Genomic DNA, 27,252 nt, shown 5'->3' on the forward strand with positions numbered 1-27,252 from the left:
CAGGGACTTTGAACTGGGGGGGCGTGAGCATCACATCCCCATTACTGAAACTTGTAAGTAGAGTGTGGGGGCTCCTTCCGTGTAAATTAAAACAATTTCCCATAATTCTGAGAAAGAAGGAGAAATGCACTTGAGCTGGAGATGTCTGTTAGTCATCTTGTTGAGACACTTGCGCAGTGTCTCTTTGCACTAAGCTTTTTGCCTTATCTCGTTAACAGGGTTGTGCTTTAAGTCACAATTCAGCCCTGACCAAATGGGCTTAATGTTTATTCTTCTATGGCTTGAGGGTTTTCTTCATGATTTTTGCAGGTAACTGGGTGAGTTCCTTTTCTGAGGGTGTGAGAGGAGTTGATTTGTAAGGGAGTTAGAAAGTCAGTTTAAGGGGACAGAGGATCAATTTAAAAGCCCTGTCCATTTTGGTTACTTATTCAAGAACATTCCTTGTGGGGATATTGTAGAAGACAAAATGAAACTTACTTTAAAACAATTTCCTCATATGTCAATATTAATGGCCATTCAGACAATGATGAAATAAAATTTATTTTTCTGAGGTACCTCAAAAGCTTGATATGGTATCTTAATTCAGTGAAGACAATTTCCCATCATATGATTTTGCCACAAGTCTTTCTTGTGAACAGTATTTTCATTAGATGTTGCATGGGACAATTTCCAGTTTGGTAAAGTAAAATATTATATTGCTTAGCAATGGTTTGCTCCAGGGAGTTCTTCTATATGCTGAATTGTATAGAATCATAGAATTGTTTATGTTGGAGAAGATCTTTAAGATCATTGGGTCCAACCGTTAACCTAACACTTCCAAGTCCACCACTAAACCATATCCCTAAGTGCCACATTTACATGTCTTTGAAATACCTCCAGGGATAGTGACTCAACCACTTCCCTGGGCAGCCTGTTCCAATGCTTGACAACCATTTTAGTGAAGAAATTTTTCCTAATATCCAATCTAAACCTCCCCTGCTGCAACTTGATACCATTTCCTCTTGTCCTGTTGCTTGTTACTTGGGAGAAGAGACCGACACCCACCTCACTATAACCTCCTTTCAGGTACTTGTAGAGAGCGGTAAGGTCTCTCCTGAATCTCCAGGTTAAACAACCCCAGTTTCCTCAGCTGCTCTTCATAAGACTTGTTCTCTAGACCCTTCATCATCTTTGTTGCTCTTCTCTGGACACACTCCAGCACCTCAATGTCTTTCTTGTAGTGAGGGGCCCACAACAGAGAAACACAATATTCTCAAAGAGGGAACACAATATTCAAGGTGTGGCAATGATGATCTCAATCAACGGATACTGTTGTGGAAATACTAATTTCTTGGTTTTGGTCCTTGAAAAGAATCTCCATTCCTCGTATAACTTGTTCAAGATTACTGTGCTGGAGAGATGTTACAGTCATCTTAGAAGGCCAGTGCTTGCTGATAACCTAATGGTAGCAAATCATTGTCAAAGCTTGGTGAGTATTCAAGAATCTATAAAGAAACAGAAGACTGAATGATTTCTGGAGTGTGTTAAATTCAGCAAGCAGAGCCTGTGTATTTTTCTGAGAGGCTGAAAGACCAGATTCATGTATTATCTGGTAACTATAACAGATAGGTGGTTTATCACACTGTTACGGATTCTGTCTGACCATGCCCTTATCTCTCTAGTGCTACCGGTTGCAGGGCAAGTACCTTTTTCATCCTTTATGCAGTGGCTTCTCGCATGTCTGGAGGAAAAGCTTTCTCCTTTCACTTGGGTCACTTGAGCATGCCAAGGTCAGCACGTGGGAGGAGCAGAGTCTGAGTGTTGAGGTTTGCTTCGTGCAAATAGAAAGAGGCAGCAAAGGGGAAGCTGTGTCTCTAGAGACCAGTATTAAAAACATTCCAAGAGGTATTTTTACAAGTTAAATCAAATAATTAAAAAGAACATAAGAAGTAACTTAAGCTTGGGAAGCTGATTAGATGGAATTTGTTGGAGGTTTGCTACCTGTGTCCAGGATGAAAGTGGATAAATTAGCCCACGTACAGGTGAGGCAAGGTAGCCTGGAATAACTGCATTCCAGCAAAACAGAACAAAGATGGCTTTTCAGCATGGAAGAGCAAAACTAGTAACAAATTCATGATCTGTATGATTTTCCTTGGGCTCTTCTGTTGAGAGGAAATGACTGACATGGCCAGCACTGATTTCCCAGCCCTTCGGAGAATGCTGTGATGGTAGATACATCTGCCTGCCCCCATGTTCTGCTGGGATTACTTGAGTTACAAACCCTATGTTGAGTCATAAACCCTAAAGGGAGTAACCTCTGCCACCTCTGGCTGTTGTGTGTATGAGGTGAAACCATGCAGAAAGGGAGTTTCCTGGAGAGTCTGGGATTGATCCTAAAACCAGAACACACAAGAACACGGCACAGAATGATGCTCTGATGTGTAAAAAGTGAAGGTGGGAACAGTCTGGATTATTTTTATGTATATGGAAATCTGCATCTGCATGTGTCCTGGAAAGAGCGAAGGAGTTACTTAGAGAGATACAGGAAGTCATGATATGTAGTACGTATGTTTTAATGATTCAGCAGCAACCACAGACTGCAAAAACTGAACGAAGTGAAATGAAACAGTGTATGGCTAACTTCTGGCCAAAAGTTGATAATGTAGGCTTCTTCAGGGAACAAATCTACTTTTTCATCAGTCTGATTTATATGCTTAATTAAATATGGATATTTTTTCAAGAAAGTAATCTGAGCCAATCTGATCATACACTTTTTGATAAAAATATGGTTTTTGAGTGGTGCTCTGGGGTGATTTTTTTGGAAATCCATTTTATCTAATTAAGCTAGGGACTTTTTAAAAAATCCTTTCAAGAGGCTAAAAGGACACCTGAATCTTATTTTGGATTGTATGCGTAGTAAATGCCCTTGAGCTACACATAATAGGTTGAACAGTTTCTAGGGACTATAATTTTAATGAATGAGAATAATTGCTTATACCTAGCTTCAAGAATACAACTTTTTAAGTTACAAAAGATACTGCATTTCTGAGGTACCTGTGATACCATGAGCATATTTGCCATGTATCAGGTACTGTGTTCTTCCTTTTCTGCAGCATCATCAGGAGAACCTACAGGTGGCAGTACCATGTATCTGCATGTGTAAGAGTAGCCAGTAGGTCCAATGGAGTTTAGTTTGTCCAGGTGTAGCCTTCTAGGAAGTCTGTGACCAGTGATAAATATGGCAGCTAGACTGGCTTCAAGTAGCAAAGTATTTTTATTTAAGTTTAACATCTGGAATAAAAAATCTGAAAGCAGAAGATCTTGTTTAGATATATATCCTGCTTGAAGCTTATTCTCCTTATGTAAGCTTGTACAGGAACTTTCCCCAGTAGAAATGAGAGTTCATGTGTGCAGGAGATAAAAGGCAGATTATCAGCAACAACTTCCTTTTCCCCTCTAGATTTTTTAGCTTTGTAGTTGGTCGGGAATCCTTTAAGTTGCAATTTCCCTGACTTGTGCTGTCCAAAGCCATTTTGCACATACCTGGAGGTTTTTTAAGCGCTTTCCAGTACACTGCTGCCTCAGTGCCTCGTGACAGCCCGTAGCGACAGGACAGGAGAGAACAGGGATGTCTTATCTAGAGCCTTTGTTCCATCTTTTTCTTTTTTATTCTATTTTTTGAAACTGCCCAGTGCAGTCCATGCAGTAGACATCCCAGTACCCAATGTTGGTTGAAGGGCCCGTCCAATTCTCCATCACTGAATGTGATGTGGAGTGCTGTAGCCTGAGGAGTGAGTGGGTGGCCGGGGAAATGGGGCAGGTAGCAAGAGCCTGACCCGAACGTGCCTTTTATGTTGCCCAGGGAGGTGGTGAGGGCCAGGCAGATGCGAAGCAGGAGGGTGAAATGGTGCCTGCAGCCTGCTCCTGCACACGCATCAGCTGAGCTCCCATACCTTGATGGCTCCAAAGGTGCTGGTGCCCCGTGCTGGGTGCAGGAGCAGCTCCAAGTGGACTCAGCTCAAATTTATTGTGTTTACTAACTCAGGCTTCACTTTATGGAGGGCTGTGCTGCCTGTTGCTCAAATGTGGACCCTGAAAAGTAGCTCTGGGTCTGCCTGGCAAATAATTCTGTTGTATTATTCAGGGGACAACTTTGTGAAGAGCCATCTCTAGTATCCCTCCATCTGAGGCACTGCTGACCTGCAGCCCAGACAAAGCCTCCAAAGGATGGCTGAAACTCGACTGTGTTCTTCACCCGTCACTGAATGTATGGTACAGTCCTCTTTGATGCCAATTCATTTTGGTTTAGGCATGAGTTACCTTAATCAAACCTTGTAAGAAAATTATGTTCCATGAAGTTAAATATTTTCCAAACAGTTTTCTGTTTTATTTTTCAAGTGTTATATAGACCAAAAAAACCTCTGTAAGGTTGCTTGACCAAGTGTTTGTTGTCTTTTTAAACCATATCCACCATATCCATGTAGCTTTTCACAAAAGAAACTTCAGATATCCTTACCCTAGTGCATGTGAACATGAAAGGATTATAGTATGGGGGAAGTTTTAAGGAAATGGTTTGTTCCTGAACTGCCAATATTTAGTAAGAAAACCTGGGTGGAACTGGTATTGATTTTTCTTTCTTTTTTTCTTTTGTTCACATCATCAGTTATGTTGTTTAGCATATATGTTACCCAACTCCATTAGAACATATAGCATTCAAGCTTCAAATTGAAAGCTGGGGGCTTAAGGGTGTAGGATTGTTCTAAAAATGAAAATATGTTCTAGTTAAGGAGTATAGTTTGGGCAAACATTAGCAAGGTTTGTATTAGAAAATGTCTAAGTCCACAACAGTACAGGAAAAAAGCTTCGCCTCTTGTTATGAAAGCAAATGTAGTAGTCTGGTATTTCAGAGTATGTTCTGTTTTGAAGGGGAAGTATTGATTGTCTGAATAGCTAATAATGTTGAAGTGCTGTATAATAAGTATCTAAAATGTTAGTAGTTTTATTCATTGATAAAGTAGCTATGTCCCTGCACTTTACAATACTTAATTTTTTGTACCATGCAGTTAATTTTTCCATTCTTGGATTAAGTTGTTTAACTTTATTAATTTGCCTTTGCCTTTTGCTGGCAACTGGGGAATACTGTTCTGGTTTTGACTGGCATTAGAATCATCAATGCTACAAGCAGGGTACCTGGGGAGCCGCCAGAGCTCAGGGGATGCTTCTTGCTCATCTCTTTAAAAGGATGGCTTGTAGTGGTTGTGCCTTTCGGACCCAAGATTTGTCAAATGCATTTTCCATGGCACGCACAATTGTCTTTGAAATACTGAGGAAGGAGAAACTAGGGCTGAGCAGGTGCAAGAGACAAGTGTGAAAAGATGAAAAAGAAATAGAAATATTTCTGTGATAAAACTGAGGAAATGGGACATGCTGTGCATTTCTGTTGAGAAGATAAGTTTTCCATTGAATTTAGAGGTGAAATACAGCAACATTGCCTTGGCCATGCTTTTGTCACATAGCCACATAAGTGAAAGGAGAGGTGTTTAAGGCTCTTAGGAGCGCTAAAGTGATCTGAAACTCACTTTTTGCATTTTGTGGACATTAACTGAATGAGTACAAAGACTTATTACATCTTCAGGTTGAATTCTTGAGTGATTTTTAATCTTTCTGTTAAATTTTTTAAGATCACATTATGTGGTAGTGTAATTGTTAACTGAAATAAGACAGAGTTTCTGCTGAACCAGGAAATTTGCAAGTGATGTAGTCTCTAGATAATGCCCTCCCATTTTCACTTCTTAAAATGATATTAAGTAAGAGAATCTGCCTCTCCTTTCCCCCACCAATCTCATTGTTCTTGGAAACAGTCTTTAACCTGCCTTCTGGGAAAATAGGTTTAACACTGCAAGACTAGGGAGGGGGCATATATTGGCCACCAAAGAACAGGCACTGTTGGCACCTTTATTTCTTTTAAGTGGTAGTCTAATGAACTTCAACTGCAATCAGTCCAGCTTGTGGGATATTATGTTAGCTGGTCATCAGCTTCTGGGGACAAAATCTCATCCCTCCTGTGATGATAAAGGTTTGTATTTTTAAAAGATGCTGATGTGAAATTACCGTTTTCTTGTCTGAGACTCTTAAGAGCTTCATTTAATTTCATACTTTTTTTTTTTTTTTTTTTTTTTTTGTGAGCGATCCTTTTCCATTCAGGAAAGATGGATTTGTCTCTGGATAGCTAATTTGGGCCAGAAGCTATAGAGAACTGTTAGCATTATTAAACTCAGGGATGGGGATCTCTGAAATTGCTGTGATAAGGGACTCGTGTGCATGGTTGGTCTTCATCTTGGTCTGTAGGAGGCTTTTAAATTTATAATCTAATTTCTCAAGCATTCATAACAATCTAATTACACATAATTTAGAGGTCTGTCAGATCTCTAAAATTACCCTACTAAAATTATCAGAGCTAACTTTTAATGCAGGTTGTAATTAGTCACTTGTTCCAGTGGGGAATTAAAATCAAGCTGTTAGCCTGTGTATCTTCATTGAAGAACAAAAAGCTGTGGCTAATTATTCTGGTGGTGTGGGACTGCTGACTGACTCATGATACAGGAAGGGAACTATTTGAAATACCATCTCTTAGGAGCAGAACTGTGTATTGCATCCATGTTGTGGACTTCACAGCAAATGATGATGCCTTCCTTGTCTGGAATTACTGGCTAATTGTTTTTCAGGTCATAGGCACTGCACTGATATCTACACAGTAATTTAAAATTGCATGCCATTTTACCTACCGTTTCTTGAAAGCTATGATGTAGTACAGTGTAGTATAAACTAGATATTATGGGAAGAACAGCCATTAGTGATAGATTGGGAACATGGATAATTCAGAAGCTTCAATCTTTCCCTCTTAAATTCACTTTATCAGAAGCAGAATGTTACAGCAAAATCTCAAAGGCTTTATATCAGCCTGTTCCAAACTGCTGCAGTTAACAAATTATACATTTGTCTTGTAACTCTATTGACAGTGCTCATCATTGCTACAGAGAATGGAACAAGAGTATCACTGTTATGATGACCATTAGTCTGCGTGTCTGATTTCTCCTCTGGCACATTCTTTTCTTCTCTCGTCTTCCTTCTCTGTAGCCACTTGATTTCATTTCTTCACTGCACATTGTCTGTAGCAATTAATTCGTTTCTAAGTTTGGAATAATTGTTATGATACTGCATAAGTGGCACACACTGATCTTGATGAAGCATCATTTTTCTCACGAGGATAAGGAAAGGAAATCAGTTTAACCAAAGTTCCCAGATAAGCATTGACCTGTTGGACAAAAATTAAGTGCATATTTCAATATGTCCCCTGCCCATGGCAGTGGGCTTGGACCTAGATGATCTTTAAGGTCCCTTCCAACCCAAGCCATTCTATGATTCTAATATTAAAGAAAAAAAAAGAAAACAGAGGGGGAAAAAAGATGGGAGGGGAGAAAAACTGGAAGAGCTGCTTTGCATATGAGCATATTGATATAGTGAGAGGGGGTACCATAAAAGAAACCATGGATGAGTGTAAGCAATATTGCCTGGGACAGGCATCTGACCTAGTAAGTAATTTTAAGATTAATACTGAAGTAGTTATTTGGCTCAAGAAGAGCAAGGAGAGAGTAGGGCTACATCCTTGTATAAGAATTATGTACTTATTCTGAGATCCTTTGTATAGCGGGAGAGTCTTTACCCAAAGTCTTTATGTGACAGCTAAAGAAGAAAAGAATGTAGAATATATTATGAGTGCCAGCTGTGTTTTACCTAGGTGCATGAGGGGACACATAAACAGTTAAAGTGGCTTGCATTTCAGGAGATGGAGAACACAACTAGAAGAGAAACTTCTCAAATTTGACTCCAGCCAATAGGAAGAAATGGGTTGAGTATGTTCAAGTGGGAAAGCAACACGAGTGAAGAGGAATGATAGCAAAGTAAAAATGTTGGGGTTTTTTTTTTGTGTGTGTATGTATGCAGATATACAGGACATGGAAACTGAGTCAAGGAGCTACAGACAAATAGGGAAGTGTACTAGAGGTACCCATGGACAAAATGAGAAAAGCTAACCCAAAAAGTAAGAGGAAACTAGCAAGATACAAGGAATCATCATATGGAAGTGTTCAGAGGAAGACTAAAGAGTCAATCCACTTCTTCATGGAATGGGAGAGCATATGATAGACACCAATATTTTTGAAATTTACTCTTGACTGTCTATCAGTTGTCTTTATGGAAAAGGTCAGTTGTGTGGAAGACAGCTGACACAATGTGATGAGACCACAGATGACAGCATTATACGAGGAAGGTTAGAGAACATTCAGATGTTTTGAGGTAATCTTAACTTGATGAATTTCATGTTAGAACATGTAAAGAGTTGGTGGCTAACATCTTGGAGCTGTTAGTAGCCATATTTGAGAGCACATGTGAGACAGACCTGTAGATTAGTGTTAGAATCTATTTTTGAAGAGGTGAAAGTAGATGAGGTAGGAAATGTTAGATGTTCAGTTCTCAAACACTGAAGCAAAGTAGTCATGTTTAAGCATCTAGAAGAACAAAAGGAAGAAAATAACAGCGGGTGTTGGTATTTACTATTTTCTCTAGCAAGCTGAATGGTGGACTTCAGGGAATGTTCATTAAATATGAAGACCCCATTTTGCTAAGAGAGACTGTCACTACCTTGCAGAACAGGTTGAAATCTCAAGATTTATCTGGGTGAGTTGCAGTTGCAGTGTAGGAAATGGATAGTTCAGTTTGATAAATGGAGATTACTGTAGCTAGACAATCCGAAGGAGGATGGGGAACAACTTGCTTGGAGCAGCTATTTAAAAAAAGATCTGGGTTTGTTGTGGATCACAGCCTGCACTTGGAAAAATAATGTTGTGAAAAAGGTTAGTGCCATAATGAATACATAAACTAAACTATTGTGTCAGCAAGACGAATCACATAACCTTTCTACTTATTACATAGCCTTTCTACTAACCTTACTACTCTGAAATTCTTTGGCTTCAGATTGGGCTATTTATAATTTTGGGCCCCATGCTCCAGGAAAGATATGAACCTAAGTCCAGAGGAGAGTACTTAAAATGACTGGAGACAAATAAAAACATGACCTCTGAAGAAAGATTGACAGAAGTTGAACTGAATCAAAAAAAAGCTGGAGGAGTAACACAAGTCTTTAAAAGGCTCTCACAAAGAGGAAATAATCATCTATTGCGTAAATGAATAGAGAATAGGATTACTTGCACTGGAACCGGTGCTGTCAAACAAGGGTAACTGGGTGTCTGTCAGGAATGTCACCACCATAAGTCATCCTGACTCAAGGCAGGTTTGTGACCTTAGGTAACATAGAGATTCCTTCCACTCTTTGTTCGATTCAGCAGCAACTATACTCTGATCCCTAACATATAACTTTTGGCAATCGTGACCACTGAATCTGATTCCAAATGATAGTTTCCAGCTTGCTTTTTCTCTTTTCAATTCATAAACAGATCTTAAGTTTTCCTAGAGAAATATACAGGACAGGGAAGGGTGGTTGAGAGAAGAATGATGACAGCCTTGTGCTTGAACCTGCTGCTTTCCACTTCTGCATTTACTGGCAATTTGTGACTTTGGTCTCTTACAGTAATTATGCACATAGATGTTTTGATGACAAAAGTCTGAAATACTTTATATTGTGATTTCACTCTCTAGATCAAAGCTAATTTGGGAAGAATATGCTTGTACATACACATGCAACTCATCAAATTCATAAGCATACTGTATTTTGTCTTTCTTTTTGATTGCATCAGTGCAAATGACTTGTAGTTTGACTCTTTTGAAGTTTGCTTTAGGGTGGAGTTTGCCAGAACAGTTCTATTAAGAAGTGCAGAGATGAATATTTTAATTTTAATTAGAACTTGATGGAGGAAGTGGGATCCACTCTCTGCAGTGGAGCTAAAAATTCGGAAGAGGGATGCAAGCCATTAAAAAAAAACAGACCAAACCAAACCAACCAGGTGAAGTTTTAGAACCAGCTGTTCAGGAAAATAAGGGAGAAAAATACTGTAGGAATACTGGGACATGAGACTATAACTAGCATTTCTGATTAAAACTTCTGAAACACTAGTCCCTCCCAAGCTTCCATTAGATCCTTACCTCTTTCACTCTCTCTGTCTCTTTTTTCCTGAACCTTATTTGTTGCTTTATTTCTATAACATTGACCATTGGCTATATATGCATTTTCATTTAGCTAGAATTCTGAAACTGTGAATGCAAAGGTAACTTCATTGAGACTAGGAGCCATAAATAAGTATTTAAAATGATAGCTCAGTACCTTACAAAAATTTAAAGGTGTGCTGTGATTTTAAATTCCTTATAGAAAGCTATCGTTAAAATATGGCTACAATGTGTATTGATTTTTAGGCTTTAATTTAGAAATACCTTTTTATTATTAGGGCAGGAGACATCATTACTGTCTGACTTGCTTACTCATCATTTGGAATGATTTCGCATTTTTTACTGTTTTTAAAGAGCTTCAGATGTGAGATTTTTTTAATGGCATAAATATGTGCTTTTTCTTTGAGTTTCTTGTTGATCCTTATTATTAAGAAAAGTGCCACGAAACACTGAGACATAAGATTGTCATCTGTTACTTTACTTCACAGCTCAGTAGAGTGAGCAAATGTTCTGCACTTCTGCAGTTTTTAGGGCTTGTTAGTTGAAATGGTCAGCACTGTATTTGTTACCACATTTGCTTTACCAACAAAGAGTAGAAAGAAAATTGCTCTTTGCTTTGAAATCCACCATATAATAGGCCAGAGCAAAGGATGACCAGGGCTCTGCTACTAGTTACGTACCACAGTGTTCAGTTTCTTACCAAATTAGCAGTTGACAGTTGTTATTTTTCTCATGTGGGTATCACAATACATAGGTTGATTGAAAGTGTCTGAGGCATTCCTGTATACCCACAGTATCACCAACTATTTTGTATTTTTTACAGCATGAAGTGGAATATAAAATTTTCAACATGAAAGTTAGGAGGCCTCCTAAGTGTTTCTCAGGAGATCTACCCATCATGAGAGAGCTGCGTGGATAGCAGCACAGACTGGCTTGTAACGAGACCAGAGAAGTCAGAGCAAGTTTGTACAGCTGCATTTTCATCACTTTGTCCTACGCCTGCTGAGCAGAGGGCATTTTCGGGAAGTATAACACATTGGGTTCCTGACTGCTTTGTCCTCGGCACCTCTGCTCAGGTCAGGGCTCCTGATTAGAGCCAGCGTGAGTGCAGCAATGACTTTTACTGATCTGGAGACCTTTCTGTTCTGAGCTGCGCAGGGCTGGCAAGGAGTGCTGGCTTTGAATAGGCTGGTGTGTCTAGACAGCGAAGTGCCATGCGGGAGTACAGCTGTGGTCTTGAAAGCAGCATAGCTGTGCCTCAAGCAGCTGCTAATTAACCTGTACTCTGTACTGCACTGACATGGCCAGGCAGCTTCCCGTACCTGAGCTGGCTCCCATAGCCTTGCACGGTGTTGTAATTATGTGGTGTAGACTTCCCCTAATTCGTTTTGCAGAAGCCACCAAACAGTTATCAGACAGGTAATGATTTTGGCTGCTATTGACCTGGGATGTATTTGACCTGATATATGTGAGCTGATAAGTTCCGTATCCCATTTCCAGAGGTTTTGCATTCTTTGATGTATGGTGTAATAGTTACTATGAATTGAATTGATAATCAATACAGTGTCTGAGCCTTTTATTTAAAGTGGCAAACCTTTTGAGACTTGTAGGATTTAATGTTCTTGACTGGCTCAGTCTTTCAGGGTAACTGTTTCTTCTGCATTTGTAATAACTGGCAGATCTGCTTATTAAATTCAATAAGAGAAGCAGCATATTTCCATTGAAATGAATACCTCGGGAATGAATTCTGTTTTAATGGGAAATGTTCCAATCTGTCTGTGCTTTTATTTTGCTCACCGTATGAGTCCTTCCATATATTTTACCGTATTTGCACTTATTTGCAGTGCCATATAACAGAGCCATATATGGGTATGAGTGCTTTTCTGTTCCTAAGCCTCTGCTAGTCCGTATGCACTTGTCCATGAATGTGCGCACACAGACAGAGCCCTCTGACTGTCTAGCTGTGTGCAGTAAGATCAGTGAAATCTTGATGGGTTGTTCTATTAAAGCACTTACTTTCTCTGTGATGTAATACAATTTATTCATCCAACAAATCTTTGATACTCCGGTTTGTTGGCACCACAGGCCGGTATTAAAATGTCACACAGTCAAATTAGAAAATTACTATTTTCTAACTTTTCTAGGCTTGACTTCTAGAAAAGTCAGTTTCTCTTGGCCTTATTTCATTCAGAAGAGTTGCTGTACTTGTGGACATGTCAGTACTAGAAATCAAGGATGCTGAGTCCTTATTACTGTTAGATACATCTTGTCTGTTGCTGCATATTAAGTTTCTGCAACAGCTCCATCAGTTATGGGACAACCCTTAGCTGGCCACTTACAAGCTATACACCATTCCAAACAATAGATTGAATAATGTAATAACTGTAGAGTAACTACATAATTAACTTCAGTGTTAAGTATATCAACATGATGTTCTCAGATGCTGCCAGAAAGGGAAAGTAGCAGTGATCCATATAATGCGCTAAACAGAACTGAGCCTTCTCCACAGGAGTGACTGGCTCCCTGGTTCCCACCTGCCTCCACCGCCCTGCATCTCCCATCCCAAAATAAAGAAGTAGTCACTGAAGAGCTGTGTCTCTGCTAGTAGTATCACCACTATCAGTTTCCTTTCTGGTAGTCCTCAGCACCTGTTTTAAGCTGCTTGGTGAGTTAGCCTGGCAAAATGAAGTCTAACTTCATCTGTATATACAGAAGTAGACGTGTATCTACCTAGCAAGCTTATCATTTGTAGCAAGCAGACAGTAGGGAGTTGGCCTGATCCTGGGATGACATCTGCTAAGGGAAGACGAGTAACTGGTTGGTGTTAAAGATGAACGTGGCACATGTGTTGTAGACAGGGAAAGACTCCTGAAAAGTGTTTTATAGACAAAGCATATCCCTGTTTGTTTGCAAGCATATGTCCATAATTGTTCCGTTCCAACTATGGTTCTGGATACCGTGCTGCGATTGTAAAGATGGGATTTGTGTGGCAAGATGAACTGCATTTGAGCTGTCCACCAAGGCATTTTTCATGGTCAATAGAGAGAAAAGGCATTTCTATCAAGAAAGTCTTATGACCTGCTCTGTGACATGCTTTATCTTGCTATTAGAGATGACATGGAAACATGCCTGATGCTCACCATTTGACTTATGAAGACAACATCTCAGGAAGTAGCTTGCATCTGGAAGTCTATACCATACATGTCTACAGGCAGGAAAGATTAACTCCTGAGTTACTGATCAGTAAGCATGTCTAAATAGCATGTCATCTCCTAATGCCTGAGAGTTCCTCTGGTCCCATCTGGTCACATTATAATCTGATTTCTGTTATTTACTCCCTGACCTCTCAGCTGCACTGCAATACTGCAGTTAGTCTTAGAAACAAAATGTCTTATGTATTGGAAAGTTTAAATGGTTCAAATTATTGTAGTCCATCTCAACAGCAACATGCAGTGCCACAAAGGTGTTAGACCTTGTTAATCCTCTTTACATTGGCTTTCAGTGGAGTATTGAATCAGACTATTGCTCTTAATAGCCAAGATGATAATTGGTTTGGGTTTGGAGTACCTAAAATTCCTCAAAATCTGAGCTGGGGGTTACTGCTGGCCTGTTGAATATTTCTGCAAGAAAGATAATGTGGGAAGATAATGAGGGCAAGTATCCTGTTGATACTTAGCCTGACAGTAGAATAAATTTCTGGATGACCATATTAGTAATGATCTCTCTGCTTTGCCTGAAGTAGAAAGTATACTACATTGCCCATGTTGTTTCCAGGATGTTGGGATGCATGTGATATATTTTAAAAAAAAAAAAAAAAAACCAAAAAAACCTGTAATAAAGCAGTATGTGTACCATTGTGGTGTCATGCATTGTATTTTAAAAGTACAGTAGCATCACAAAAAAATGTTTAAGAATTATTTGAGGTTCTTGATGTATAGGTTTCAATTAATGATTCAGAAGCTCTGTTTATTTTGTTCTGTATGGAAAAAGAAATTATTTATCAGGTCCTATTGCTACATCATGTATAAGAAAGCAATGTTTTATGCAGAAGACTCGGGGGGAAAAAAAAATCTGTTAAGTGGAATTTGAGTTTAGGGATAAAGTGTAAAGGAAATAAACATTCATGCGACATGGTCCGAGGACATGGTAGGCTCGGGAGATAGCCATGTTGCCATTGTTTACTTTATGTAGATCATCAGTTCCTTCCTTAAATATTGCCAGGTGTTTTGCTATATAAGATGAAGAATGTTGACATGTTTGCAGGTGTCCACCTTCCTCTGTCTTCTGCAGAAGGAGTCCAGCCAAATATCAGACTGTGCCTGACTAAAAGTTAAATGAGTTGACCTCCCCCATGTGGATTCTACCATTTTGAGAAGTTGGTTTATATGACAGTCATGCAGCTCAGTGGTATCCACCATGCACTTCTGTTTATCAGCCAATCCAGGAGACAAAGGACTGATTGGGTACCAAAGGTGTTCAGGAGTTTTTTGAGATTGGGACACTGTGGGGTGTTTGCTTACTGTTCAGTGATAGCAGCTGACAAAGTTACCACTACTCAGCTGTTTCTCATTTCTCCCTCAGCTGAGACACAAAGTGTCAGTGAGAGCTCCCATTTCATTTTATTATGAAAAAAACCCAAATGAATTGAAGCCACCTTTTTACCTGGGTTTGACATCACCCTAAAAGAAACCGCACTTGTCTCTCCTTTGCCTTGAGGCAAGAGCAAAGGGGCTTCTATCTGTCTGCAAAATACCATTTTAACTTCTTATAGTCTTCTGTTTGATGACTGGCCAATGATTGTGTTGGCTGTTAAATGGTCTTTGTCTCACTCAGGCTTGGAAGCTAGTCCATACCAAGAAATCCATGGATAGTCGCTTGGCATGGATTTTGCAAGGGAGAGATCCAGACAGAGAGGGGGTTTTTCCTGTTGGTAGGTAGGGTTTGAAACATGTATTTGCTCATAGTTGATCTCAGGTAATGTGGGAGTGAAAACTGGATGAAATGGAGCTGGAGTAGGCTTAATTGGTGTCAAATGCTTATAATAATAACTTGACATACACAAAGAAAACTTTACCTGTGTTGTATCAATATGGAAATGGTGGGCCATTTTCATCCTGTAAGTCTCTGCATGTAACACAGTATGGAAAAAGACAACAGGCTGTAGCTCAAGTCTTTGCCATGAAAAAAAAAACCAAACTACGGCACTTCTCTTCTTATACGGTCACTTTTTTTCCTGTATCGGACTAACATATTTTCTGTATAATTATCAGAAGGGGAAAAGGAAGTACCTTCTCTTTAACATTGTTAGATTTTTATTTTTTTTTTTTTTTTTTTACTTTACTGCCTTTTTAAGGGAGCACTTAGTTAAATATACTTGGCAGAACCTCAAAAGATTTTGGAATTCTGGAGGGAAGGACTTAAACAATTAAGATAGTGTTATACTGTACCTGCTGTAAGAGAGGCTTTCTTTGTGGGGGATGCAGAAGCCTTGGATGCATATTCTCTACATAGCACAAACAGGTACTTGCTTGGATGCTACTAAAGCAGTATGACTCTATTCTCGGAAGAAATACCTGGGAACATAAACGCATTACAGTTTGCTCTGCAAGCTGGGTGTGCTCTGGAAGCTAGGAAGGTAGATGGAGCTATGGTGCCAGCAGATTGAACACTAGCCTGCTTTCTTTACTATAATTGCAGTTGCTTTTCAGATTAAAATATTTCCTCCTGATTCATGGTATGACAAGTCCAAAACTGTGATTGAGTGCAGTTGAGGACTGTATGCCGGAAACAAGGTGTTTTGTTTGATAAATAGTTGCTGTGGTTTTCTTGTTTTGTTTCATATTGGGAGTAGGAGGGAAAGAGCTTTATTTTGGGGTGCTGGTTGTCTTTTGCTTTGTAGCACTAAGAAACTCTTTAATTTAAAAGGATAGATTTTCATAAGACAATGGCCTTAGCCTGATATCCGTTAAATGCTGTCAGCCTTACAGCTACCTGTTCTTCCACGCAAAATCTTTTTTTGCTGTATAGGTCACATTGTTAAGTCAGATACTGACACTTTTTTTTGCCTTTTCAAGAAAATTAATTCTTTGACAGTTGTCACAAATATGCTATCAGTCAGTTCTCTTGAACCCAGTCAAAGTACGCTGGTGTTAGCAGTAGGCAGAATACTGTGAATCATGATACATTAATGAGGACGAAAGTAGCAACTTACCCTTTTCAGCAGTCCATTAGCACTCTTGACTGATTAGCTCAAAAGACAACCATAGTTCCAGGGAAATGAGTCAGCAACAAGTCAGGCCAGACCCTGAGTCATCACTGCACCCTCCAGTCCATGGGGCTCAACAGGAGCCTGCTGCCCTTGGGAGGGTGTAGCTGGCCAGCTGATGGAAGTGATCCTTCCCTTCCCTCCAGGGATCCTAAGGCATCCCGTGACGTGCTTAGTGCTTTACTCCTGTGCCAAGCAGGAGTAAGTCGGGTGGATGGGCCACCAAGGCTGAGCGGAAAGGCTGAGGAGCTGGCTGTGATCTCTTTGCTCTCTTCAGACTACATAAAAAGGGGTTATAGGGAAGGCGGAGCCAGGTTTTTCTCAAAGATGCATGTTGTAAGGTCCAGAGGCAATCAGTAGAGCAAGAGAATCAGATTAAATAGAATATTTTTTCATAGAATGGTGCCCAGAGAGGCTGTGGCACATCTACCCTGGGAATGGAAAACTCACCTGAATCAACACCCTGAATTAATCTAACATTGATGTGAGCCCTGCTTTGAGCAGGCATTTGGGCTAGATGACCTCAAGAGGTCCTTTTCAACCTAAATTATTCATGATTCAAAAAATTACATGTTTAAGTGGATTCTCAGTCAGAGTTTAGTAACCTCATAATTAATCCAAACTGAAATTTACCCATAATGTTTTAATTGTACTTGTTGCTTAAAGCGCTCTGGGTGTTCTAAGCTTGATGGCTTCTTCCCTAGATTTGGAGATGAAGATTTTTCTTTGCCTTCATGGAAAATAAAAACTGAATTTGCAGGAAGTGAGACAGTAGAAGTGTGAATGGTGCAGGTTTGCACTTTGGCTTCAGGCTGTGACCAAATGCTGTGATGTTTGTTCATCTTGGGAGTGCAGTGTTGATCTGTGGCAGTGATGTACCAGCTTCTCTTCTAGTCTCTGTCATCATATATGGTAATGGCAAATTTGTAGCTAGCCCTGTGGGCCTTTGTGGCTGCATGGTTTTTTTTCAGTGATGGTGGTGTTCTTTCTGAAAGACCAACATGGCAAGGGAATAGCTCTGTGTCTCTCCAGCATGTTTGTAATTGTGTACAATAACACAGATGATAAAATGTGTTAGACAAATGTATCGAGTTTCTCAGGCTCTGTGAAAATAGGAAGAATAACTCTTTAATTTCTTCTAGTTTCTTGTACCTCAGGTGCCATTACGTATTCCCAGCCTTTTTTCTCATGGATCCCTGATGTTGTTCCTTCTGACAAAAATGACAAACCACATTTAATAATAATAAAAAGTGTACTACTTTTGGGGTTCTTTTTTCTTTTTTGTTACTTGTTTCCTTAATAAGTAGTATTTAAAAGCACTGCTTGAGTAATCTAGAAACTTGAAGACATATTGCTTGCAAGAAAGACAACACTGTCAAGGGTTTTCTCTCTTTCAGGAGGTTGGTAGTCTTGCTGCTACCAAGTTTCCCCTTTACTTTTCTGTCAGGGACTTCATCCTTTTACTGCTGATATTTCTTGAAGTGAGTATTGAGGTTTTGTTTTTCCTGTCATTAGGCTGGTCTACCTCAAGGAAAAGTTCAGACACTTCCAGGGAGAGGATCAAAGAGGTCAATTATAAATGAAAGGTAGGGGAAGGAGCGATATTTTCCTGTCTTCCTTCATCATTTTCACTGATGAAGTCTGCAGAAGCAGAACAGTCTGGTGCTTGTAATATTTGGGGATTAGCTCTGTGTTTTCTGAGCTCATTATGGAAAGGAGCCAGTGAGAGAGCTGGAGAAGTGAACAGGCTGCCCACATGTTTAGAACAGGATGGGAAGTTGCTTCAGGTTCCTATTTCCCCATCCCTGCCCAAGAAAAGGAGAGAAGGGAGGAGGTTTCTCCTTTTCTTTTGGAGGGGGAGGAGAGAAAGAAACGAAAAATGGAAAATGAGAGAGAGATAGGAAGAATCTGCCTTTTTCCTACTCCTTGGGGGACTAGTGCTAGACAGAGCATTTGAGGAAGAAAAATGCCATGTTTGTATTTTCAAATACTTGAATTTCAACTGTGCTGTTGGCCTCAGAAACTTGTAAGGAAGTCCAAAAGAAACAGTCTTCCTCTCCAAAGAGGTTTAGCTTGCATCATGTAGGCTCCTTTGCTTGTAGAGTCATTTAGTGATGTAATGAAAAAAAATGTGGAAGTGGTGTCTTTCAAATCTCGCTCTCAAACAACTTCAGGCCTAGACAAAAGAAGTGGAGGACTTTTTATAGCCCATATTTGTCCCTGTGTAGATGAAAGTAAAAAACATTCAGCTTTATCTTGGTTTGGTTTGTAAACTCTCGATAAATTCTCTTTTGCCCCCTCAAACCAGAGAGGGAGGAAAAATGTTGACTTTGGAAAGTATGACCTCTCCTCACAGGAGAGGTACTAATGTGCGGTTGGCTGCTTTGAATTCTTTTCTGATTTTTGTTGTTTTCTTCCCCCCCCAGCACAAGGCAGTTCATTGGGAAAACCTTAAAACAGTCTTTAGAAGATTACTGCAGTGACAGCTCTGCCGTACTCACCTACCTACTACAGCCTTTCCTGTGGGTCTGATGCGGGAAAATAAAATGCTGTGTGTCTTCATCATGGAGAGATTTTCCTACCTTTAAGAATGTCCGTGTTTATCCAGGAAATTCATAACTATCAGGAGTCAAGACCTTTGTATCTTTTACACAGTCTTGTCATTGCCCCACGTAAGGAAATAATTCTGGGTGGCCTCTCCTGAGCAAGTTAGCAGTATTTTTCATGTTGTAGAATTTACTGCAGCTTACGTTAAAATGTGCAAGCTGATCATGGCGACCCAGATGTGACTTCTGTGCCATCACCCTGCCCATGACAGTAGTCAAAAGAAACTGCTTAATTTATTTTTACTACTTCAAGCTGTCCAAAGCAGAGTGGAAAGAAAGATGGATCTAACATTGTAGCAAAAGGTAAAATATTCATTCACACTTCCCATTCTCTGCTTCTTGCTGGAATTTAGCCCAGGTGAGGGTGGAGGAGGGACAGGCAGGACAGATTTATGCCCATTCTCTCTACCACCTTTCCTCACCTTTCAAGCAGAGGCACAGGGGCTTCTGCCCTTGCTTCAGCCATGAGAGGGGCGTTGGAGGCAGCAGTGAGGACCAAGCGGTTGGCTTGGCCAGCCATTCCTCAACTCCTCAGCTCAAAAGCAGACCTTCCTCCCTCTCATCATGGTAATTTTTCTCTGTTCCCCAAGAAGAGCCACAGCTCAGATGAGGTGAGTGGCCTTCCTCCTCATGGCTGTTAGCTCACTGGGGGATGCATCAAAGAAGCCACCAAAGGACCTCCTGAAATCAGGAAAAGGTGCTGCCTGTTACCCAGGCTCCTCACATGGAGCTCTCTGTCCTTTGTCCAGCTCTAGTGTTTCTTCTCATTTCCTTATTCCACTGGGAGAAAGAGGTAGGGACAAAACTGGAATTTGAACATGGGTTCCCCTTATGCATAGAAAATGAGAAAGCAATTGTGGTTTGGATTCCTAAGTGCTCCTTAGTCAGATGTTTCTGATTACAGGGTGATCGTATGTGTGGTTGTTACTGCAGTGACCATGTTTCATATGTCCCCTTCTGGTCCAAAAAGCAATTATTGCTCTCGTTGTGACACTTGTCTTTCATGAATGTGTTTTCTGATTTTTAAATTCAACCTCTTTATTTATTGATACTAGTTAAAGTTTTGTCCACCCCTGAGTTTTTCAGACCTGCCAACTTTGGTAGACCCGAATGCAATGGTTCTAGCACCCTCTGCATCAGAGGAACTGTGACTGTGCAGTAGAGTAGTTGTGCCAGTGATGTCAAGGGGGAGCTGTGTGCTCAGCAGCTCAGGAGGGGTGCTGGCATGTGACCAGAGGGACTGGTAGGCTAGAGCCAGCACTGGTGGGGTAGCCGAGTCTCTTCTGCTGAGGAAGAGATTGATTCAGTCTGGAGAACTGTTGTTTCTATATTTACAGTCTTGAGTGAATTTAGCTATTTTGTTCTGGAGTGAGGAGAGTGAAGTAATTAATTAATTTTAAAAGGCAGCTTAATTTTTTGATAGAATTTAAATTTTTAGGCATAGGTAATTCTGGGCACTGGGGCATATGTAGCCAAAGATCTGTATGTTTTTGAAGAAACCTAGGTTTTTTTGAAACATGCTTATAGTAAGCATATGTTTTCTGCTAAATGTGCATTGGTATATGCAGTTAGTCTTTGAAGCTCAGTATAAAGTAAAAGCTGTTTTGAACTCAACTACAGGAGCTTTTTATGGGTTAAAAAAAAAAAAAAGAAAAACTCTGATATGGGATATAAAAATGTTAATATTTTAATAAAGTGAATTTCTTCATGTTGACCAGGTCATTAGAGCTACTGTAAGCAGTAGGGCTTTTGTAAGAAGTTTCATGTTTCAATATAAAGATCCTCTTTGTAATTAGTTATTTTGATATTTTGCAGCTTTCCGTCTTGGAACTCGGAATATGTAAATATTCAGCCTTACAGACTTGTTTGCTAGAGGAAAAAAAAAAAATTAAAAAAACCTAAGTCTGTGAATGAGGAGGGAAAAGTCACTTGTCTGAGGGCTTAAAAAGCAATTGACTTTGAGACCTCTCTTGTTTTTACAGTCCCTACAAACTCAGTAAATTGCTGCTGTACCAACTGGACTTCAAATGTTCATTCCCTCTGTCTTACCCCTGACCTGAGCACAAACATCAACATCTTCCATTAAATTAGACATCTGACAAAGCAGCAGCCTAAAATGCAAGTGCCTGTTCATCCTTAGCCAGGCTTCATGGTAACATTTCTCACTTTTATTTCCTTCAAAATGAAGTAAATTACATAGAAGCACCAATAACTAAATAACAGTGCATGTCAAAAACCCATCTGGAGGAACATTATTGAAAGCTCAAATTTGCAGATTATTAAGTTAAAGAACAAGGTCCCAGGAGAATAGATTGTTAGCAAAGCAATATGGGTCTTAAATGAAGAATACATTTAGAAACTAGGAGAGATGTTCAACCTTTTTTTTTTTTTTTCCTTCTTAAAGACAGCATGGGGTTACCCAAGCTTATGACTGAAGGGTTTGTTTCTTATTTCAGATAGAGACTAGTGCTTCTACTGCATCAGGTAAATGGAAGCTGTCTTGCATAACTGAAAAAAAAAATAAATCTGAGCCTAACATGATTTTTGATTATACTTTAACAAGACACAGTTTCTGAGCCTGTTCACACTGGATGATTTCACTTACTGCATCTTTTAAATATTCATGAAACTTGAAGCAGAAATGAAGACAGGTCTCACTTTTCTGACTGTATATCTCATAAAACTCCACTGAAAAACATTGTAAAAGGATTTATTGATCTTTCAGAAATAAGAAGGCTAAAATTACGGTAGCCTACATGAGCTTAATTAGCCCATATGTCCCATTAACCCCTTCATGTTCACCTCGTGTACTAAGCCTTTAAAATAATATACATCTCCTACGCATCTCTGCATATTTCTTTTCCTATAAGTTCTTTGATCCAGTCATTGCACAGAACAAACCTGTGCTGAGTGTAAATTTGTGCTCTCTACTGAGGGAAGCAGTGTTTTCTTAGATCACATTTTTGAGGATGCTAGAAAGTGTTTAGAGAATGAGTCAGGAGGTTACAGAAGGAATGATTTCAGGGTTAAGATAGGTGAGTGATGCCGTAGAGTGCAGTACTAGGCAATTTGCTTAAAATCCAGATTCTTATGAGTTCCTGGTTTTATGACTGCTTGACTCCTTATTTACTGAATGCTTGCAGAGATCAATGGGAACTGTTTTGAATATGGAAAGTATTATATAATATGAAAAATTCTCAGAAATACACCTCAGTTTTCTCATACTGTACCTTTCAAGTTAGTAAATGTATTTGACCTGACACTCTTTGTCTTAGCTCTCTCTTCCTTCAGGAAGTCTTATTCAAGTAAGTATTTCCGAAGCTTTCAGATACTGTGATGATGAATGTTTAAAAGCTTCCAGAAAAAAAGAACAGACAGGAGAATTTCCATAGCTTGGAGTTAAGAAATTTTAGTGCTATATATACTGAAGAAAATGCAACTGCTCATTCAAAAGCATTTGTAGGCAGCACCCATTCTGTGTGCCAAATGAGATAGGGCCCTACAGTGAAATACTTTGTGGCCACTTCATTAAGCTCTATGCTGTGCAATAGAAGAAAGGGTGAAGTAAAATTGGACTTTTGAGTTAAAGATCTCCCTAAGGTTTTCATTATTCAGGTGAGCCAGTAATTCAGAGGGATTGGATTTCCGGCTGTCTTCTGGCCATAAGAGGGTCATGTGTCCCAGCCCAAGTTTGAAATGTGCATGTGCTCTGTTGTGTGGATGCCTTGGCATATTTCTCCCAAGTTTCTTACAAGTCTTTTCCCTGGCACGGATTTCTAATCTTTGTTTATGGTCCCCAGCCTGTTCTCACTGTTAGAGGTCACTGGTGATGTGTTCTGTTGAAGATCCCAGCCTTTGCGTCCTTACTCCACCCTGTTGTCTCCCTCTCTACCATGCTGGCTCCCTGTCTCTTTCACTCCATTGGTTCCCACCATGAGCTGGCTACCTCCAGCTCCTTGCTGAGTCCCACCATGGATCTCTAACTTTCCCATGCCCCTAGTCAGTGATACCGCAGGTTTCTTCCCAGGATCGTTCCCTGTCCCCTCCAATTCCGCATAACCTTATCACTTTGCAGTCACTTGTGGTGGATGTAGTGTGACTCTGGAGCTAAGCCACTCAGGCTTTTTTCCTGGCAGTGACTCTCAGCTTTCACAGCGGAAGATGAGACTTTTTACCCTTCTGTTTCCTTATTTTACCAAGGAGATAAGGCTGTTTAGTCTCCTTCTTTAAATCTGTGAAGGAGTTCAACAGTCTGTAAGCACAAAGCACCACTGTTAGTGAATGAAAAAAACCAGATAAAACTGAAGTGGAGTTTGTGATGGTAGGCTGAGGCAAACGCTCAGGCAATTTTCCACCAGGGTGCAGAGAGCCTTTCAACCCATTTTAGTGCTGAGCATCACTGCAGAAATCTAGCAGTTCTTTTTCTTTGAAGTGTTGGCCCCTGAAAATAAACATAATAGACTCAGGAAGTCAGTTCAGCCTCAGTTTGGTGTCTACCAACATTTGTTTTCCTCACTGGAAGATGCAGTACTGTGCGTTCCCAGCCCCACAGAACCTGTGCACCCTGCCATCTGCCTCTGCTGCCATCTGCTCCCCTGAGCTTGCTGCAGCCAGAGACTGTACATCCCCTTTCTGAGGGGTGAGGCATAGCAACAGGAAGATCATCTATCCTAATACCAGGGTAGCATTTCTCTGGAGGAGCAGGGAGGAAGTTGGAGGTTTGCTGGTTTTAACATACTTCTATGCCTGTTCGGCACTTGCAGCATTTGCAGGTAGTCTTCCTGCGATTTGGCTGCCTTGCATGCTGCGTGGAAAAGGCCTTGTAGCAGAGACAGCAGGTGCTGCGTGTGCAAGGTGCTTTTTGTTTTTTCTTACTGGCATATCTTTTATTTTAAATTTAACAGCTCTTCCTATTTCCAGAGTATCAGCAAGATTCTTTTGACACCCGGCTATGTAACCTTGCTTGATTGCATAGCAATGATTCTTCAAAAGAGATGGGGTTTTTTTGTTTGCTTTTTGTTTTTCCTCCCCTGTGCATATGAGTAGGACTTCAGAGCTGCATGAGGTCATACACCCTTTTTCTCCAGGTCTTTATTTTTATCTTGATAAATAATATATAAATAAACATTGGAGATATATGTAAGTAAGCAATAATGTGCACCCACAATTTCTTAAGGTTATCATTAGCTCTGTGTGTGTGTGTATATATATATATAAAAATATATCCTGCATCAATATAATGTGAACTTCTTGAAGAATCTCTTCAAAAACAGTGCTAGGCAATTTTTGCTGCAAGAGTTAAACATTTGAAGAGTAGAGTCCCATGCATGGTTCTCATGGGCCTATTTTTAGTTTCTCTTATGGGAAGAATGGCAAAAAAAATAGACTAGGACCGTGACTTTGGATTTAGTGCACATGTTTATAGGTTAGTTGACAGGAGTGTGTGCATGTGTATGTGCCACAGGACTTTAGTACTACACTTCCTGTACATTCATTAACAGGACTCCCGGCAGAGCTACTGTAGTTTCATGCTCATAATACTAATTTTAACATGCCACTCTAAAATGCGTCATAGCTCTGAAGTGCTATTTTCAGCCTTGATTAGGGATTACTGACCTGAAAGATCTGTATTTCTCCAGTGAGAGGCTTTTTTGAATTGATAAATGTCTCTCTGGATTTGTCCAGAGTGCTTTGCTCCTCCATCTCTCTCCCCTTCTACCGAAGCTGCGGATGGCAGGGATGCCCAGGGTTTTATTGCACTTATGCAGATGGTGCATTTATAGCGTGCAAGTACCAATGCTGCATCTTTTAGATGTACATAATTTTGAACAAAGAAAATTTAATAGAGTCTTTCAGAATCTTTTACTTCTTTTGTTTTTGCTTTCACCTTCTCCTGTTCTTGCTGGTTTTCTAAGTTTTGTCTGGTGTGATGGGCTCAGTCTGGAAGCCTAGTATTTTGGAAGTATAAATTGCAGTTCTCATATGGCTGTGTGACTCCAAGACTTTGAGCTCTCAAAGCACACTACATTATGATGTGCCTTTTCAAATCATGGGTGTATAGGGATCAGGTGAGAGACAGGGACATAGAAATCTGCTGTCTTTTGACTGGGGAAAAAGAATGACAAAAAAAACCCACAAAAACATTTCAATGTTGAAAATTTTAACAAACTAGCTCTTGTAGCTATTAAATTTTCCATGGAAATACCTGCCTTGTATTTTCCCAGTTACTTTCCATTGCAGCAGTTTCCTTACTAAATAAAATGTCCTGCCTTCTTAGTGACTTTCTAGCATTAAAAAAAAAAAAAAGAAAAAAGAAAGAAAAGGTGAGCATCTGAGCAAGGCTCACCTTCCTGTGGACTTCACACTTGTAGAGTTTGAAATCTTTAAAGATATGGGATAATACTAAAGTAAAAAGCTTTCTATCCCCCAAGTCAGACAGAAAGGAAAGCCCAGACTTAACAAAGTGGAGCAAGAATTGAAAATGTTTCAAGAGTGCCCCCACCCCTTTCAGTTTTATACCTACAGAATACATGCACTTAAAAACAAAAATCTTTGAAATGTTGACTCAACTGGAAACAAACAATTAAAAGATCAAGCCTTTGTTGTTAATCACTTATTGGGAGATTACATGGCAGCTTTCCTGCCTACAGTGCACGAATTTGTTGGCATGACTCTGAATCAAGTGTGCAGGACCGGATTGTTGAACGGTCAGTTCATTGGCCATTAAATGAGTAAAATGAGTGAATTTATACCTTGCCCTCATTTTCCACCCACCTCTGTCAGTCTCTGTTTATGGGAAAGGGAGTGAGGAGGAAAGGCTGATATTTCCCTGCCTCCAGGATGCAGGCAGATGGGAAGAGACACGCTGGTCACTCCAGTCACAGCTCCAGATCTGGTCCTTTGCCTTTTTAGATTTCACTGTAGTGAGTGTTTCTCTCTTCTCCATGGTTCCAGCACCATAATAACACACAGATTTGAAAACCCATTTTCCCTACAATTACTGGATTCAAAACAAAACCAAAAACACTACGGAGAGCCACATAAGGGCAATAAATTCTGAGAGTGGGGTAGCAGTTTTTCTTTTAAAAAACTGACTTTGTCAGGCAATTGGCTCCATTTCTGCTCAGATAAATGCTTACACCCACTGCCCTGCATGCATGGCATACACAAAATAGTCGAAATAGGTTGCAAAAACTGATGCTTGGCTTGTTAGAACTGCAGAGCTATCACAAATAATGAGGCGCAGAACAAGAGTAGAGGGAATAAAATCTTTCAGCGGTCTTCATCTAAATATGTGTATTTAATTTTCCCTCTTTTCCTAAGTGTAAAAATAGCAGGAAGGCCCCAGAGCCCCTTGGAGCAGAAGAGCAAGTTGGAAAGCCCAGCTTTCAGCACACTGGTGAGGAGACAAAATTACAGAGCTCTGAGCATGATGTGCCGTTTCCTTTCACTCCCCTCCCGTGCCCTCCGCCAATCTACATTTCTTGGCTCCTGTCAGCTCTGAGGCTGTTGGGGTTGTGACGTAAATGACTCACAGCGAGTGACCCCCGTGGCAAACCTGTAAAACATTATACGGCATGAATAAGAAGTCTCTTATTAGGTCTGCAGCTGGTGAGATGCAGACATATGGCAGCAAGGATGTTTTGGAAGAAAGGCACGGCTTGACAAAGAACCCAGTCTCCTGATAAAGGTTTATACTGGCACTTTCCTGTGTTTATAATACCATATGCCAGGGGCATGGCCTCTCTTTTCATCATATTGTTGTTTAATTTTTTTTTAAACCTAATCAACCCTTAGGTTGAGGCGTCTGAGAAGCAGAAACTTGATATCAATATTATTTTTTCTTTAGATTCCTCTGACTGGAGTTATCCTTTTGTAACTGCCTCAACTCAAATGTGTTTCGTATATAAAGTGAATTAAGTTTGTCAGGACCAATTGTTTCTGTTATGAGAAGGAAGTTTTATTTTTTAGAGCATTCTCAGAATAGACTCAGTATTGCCTGGGTTTTTTGGTTGTATTTTTTTCTCATGTAGGTATTCAAGCTTGTTTGCTTGCTTGCTTTTCCCTATGTTAGTTTATTATTACAGGATTATACTAAAATGTGGTTGTTTTCAAGGAGGGTTGCTATTTGAGTGTGTTTTTAAAACCTGTTTCCCTTGCAGCCTAACAGTCTCAATAGTAAGCTTTTCCTAGATCTAGGCATCTAGTTTCTGTTTAAGAGCT

At 40.0% G+C, this 27,252-nt stretch overlaps 1 protein-coding gene across 3 annotated transcripts in view; it reads left to right on the forward strand.

The window, feature by feature from the left end:
* The window catches only part of PDE3A (phosphodiesterase 3A), a 278,256-nt gene that overhangs the window by 123,969 nt on the left and 127,035 nt on the right, over positions 1–27,252 (forward strand). Inside the window, exon 1 of one of the 3 annotated variants that reach the window (XM_074826344.1) lies at positions 26,630–26,719. The exons of the other annotated variants lie outside the window; for them this stretch is intronic. The gene's annotated coding sequence lies outside the window, so the exon portion shown is untranslated. Of the gene's footprint in view, positions 1–26,629; positions 26,720–27,252 lie in introns of those variants that run through there. 3 annotated transcript variants of the gene reach the window in all.

Source organism: Strix aluco, chromosome 5 (genome assembly GCF_031877795.1).
Source record: "Strix aluco isolate bStrAlu1 chromosome 5, bStrAlu1.hap1, whole genome shotgun sequence".
NCBI classification, from domain to species: Eukaryota; Metazoa; Chordata; class Aves; order Strigiformes; family Strigidae; genus Strix; species Strix aluco.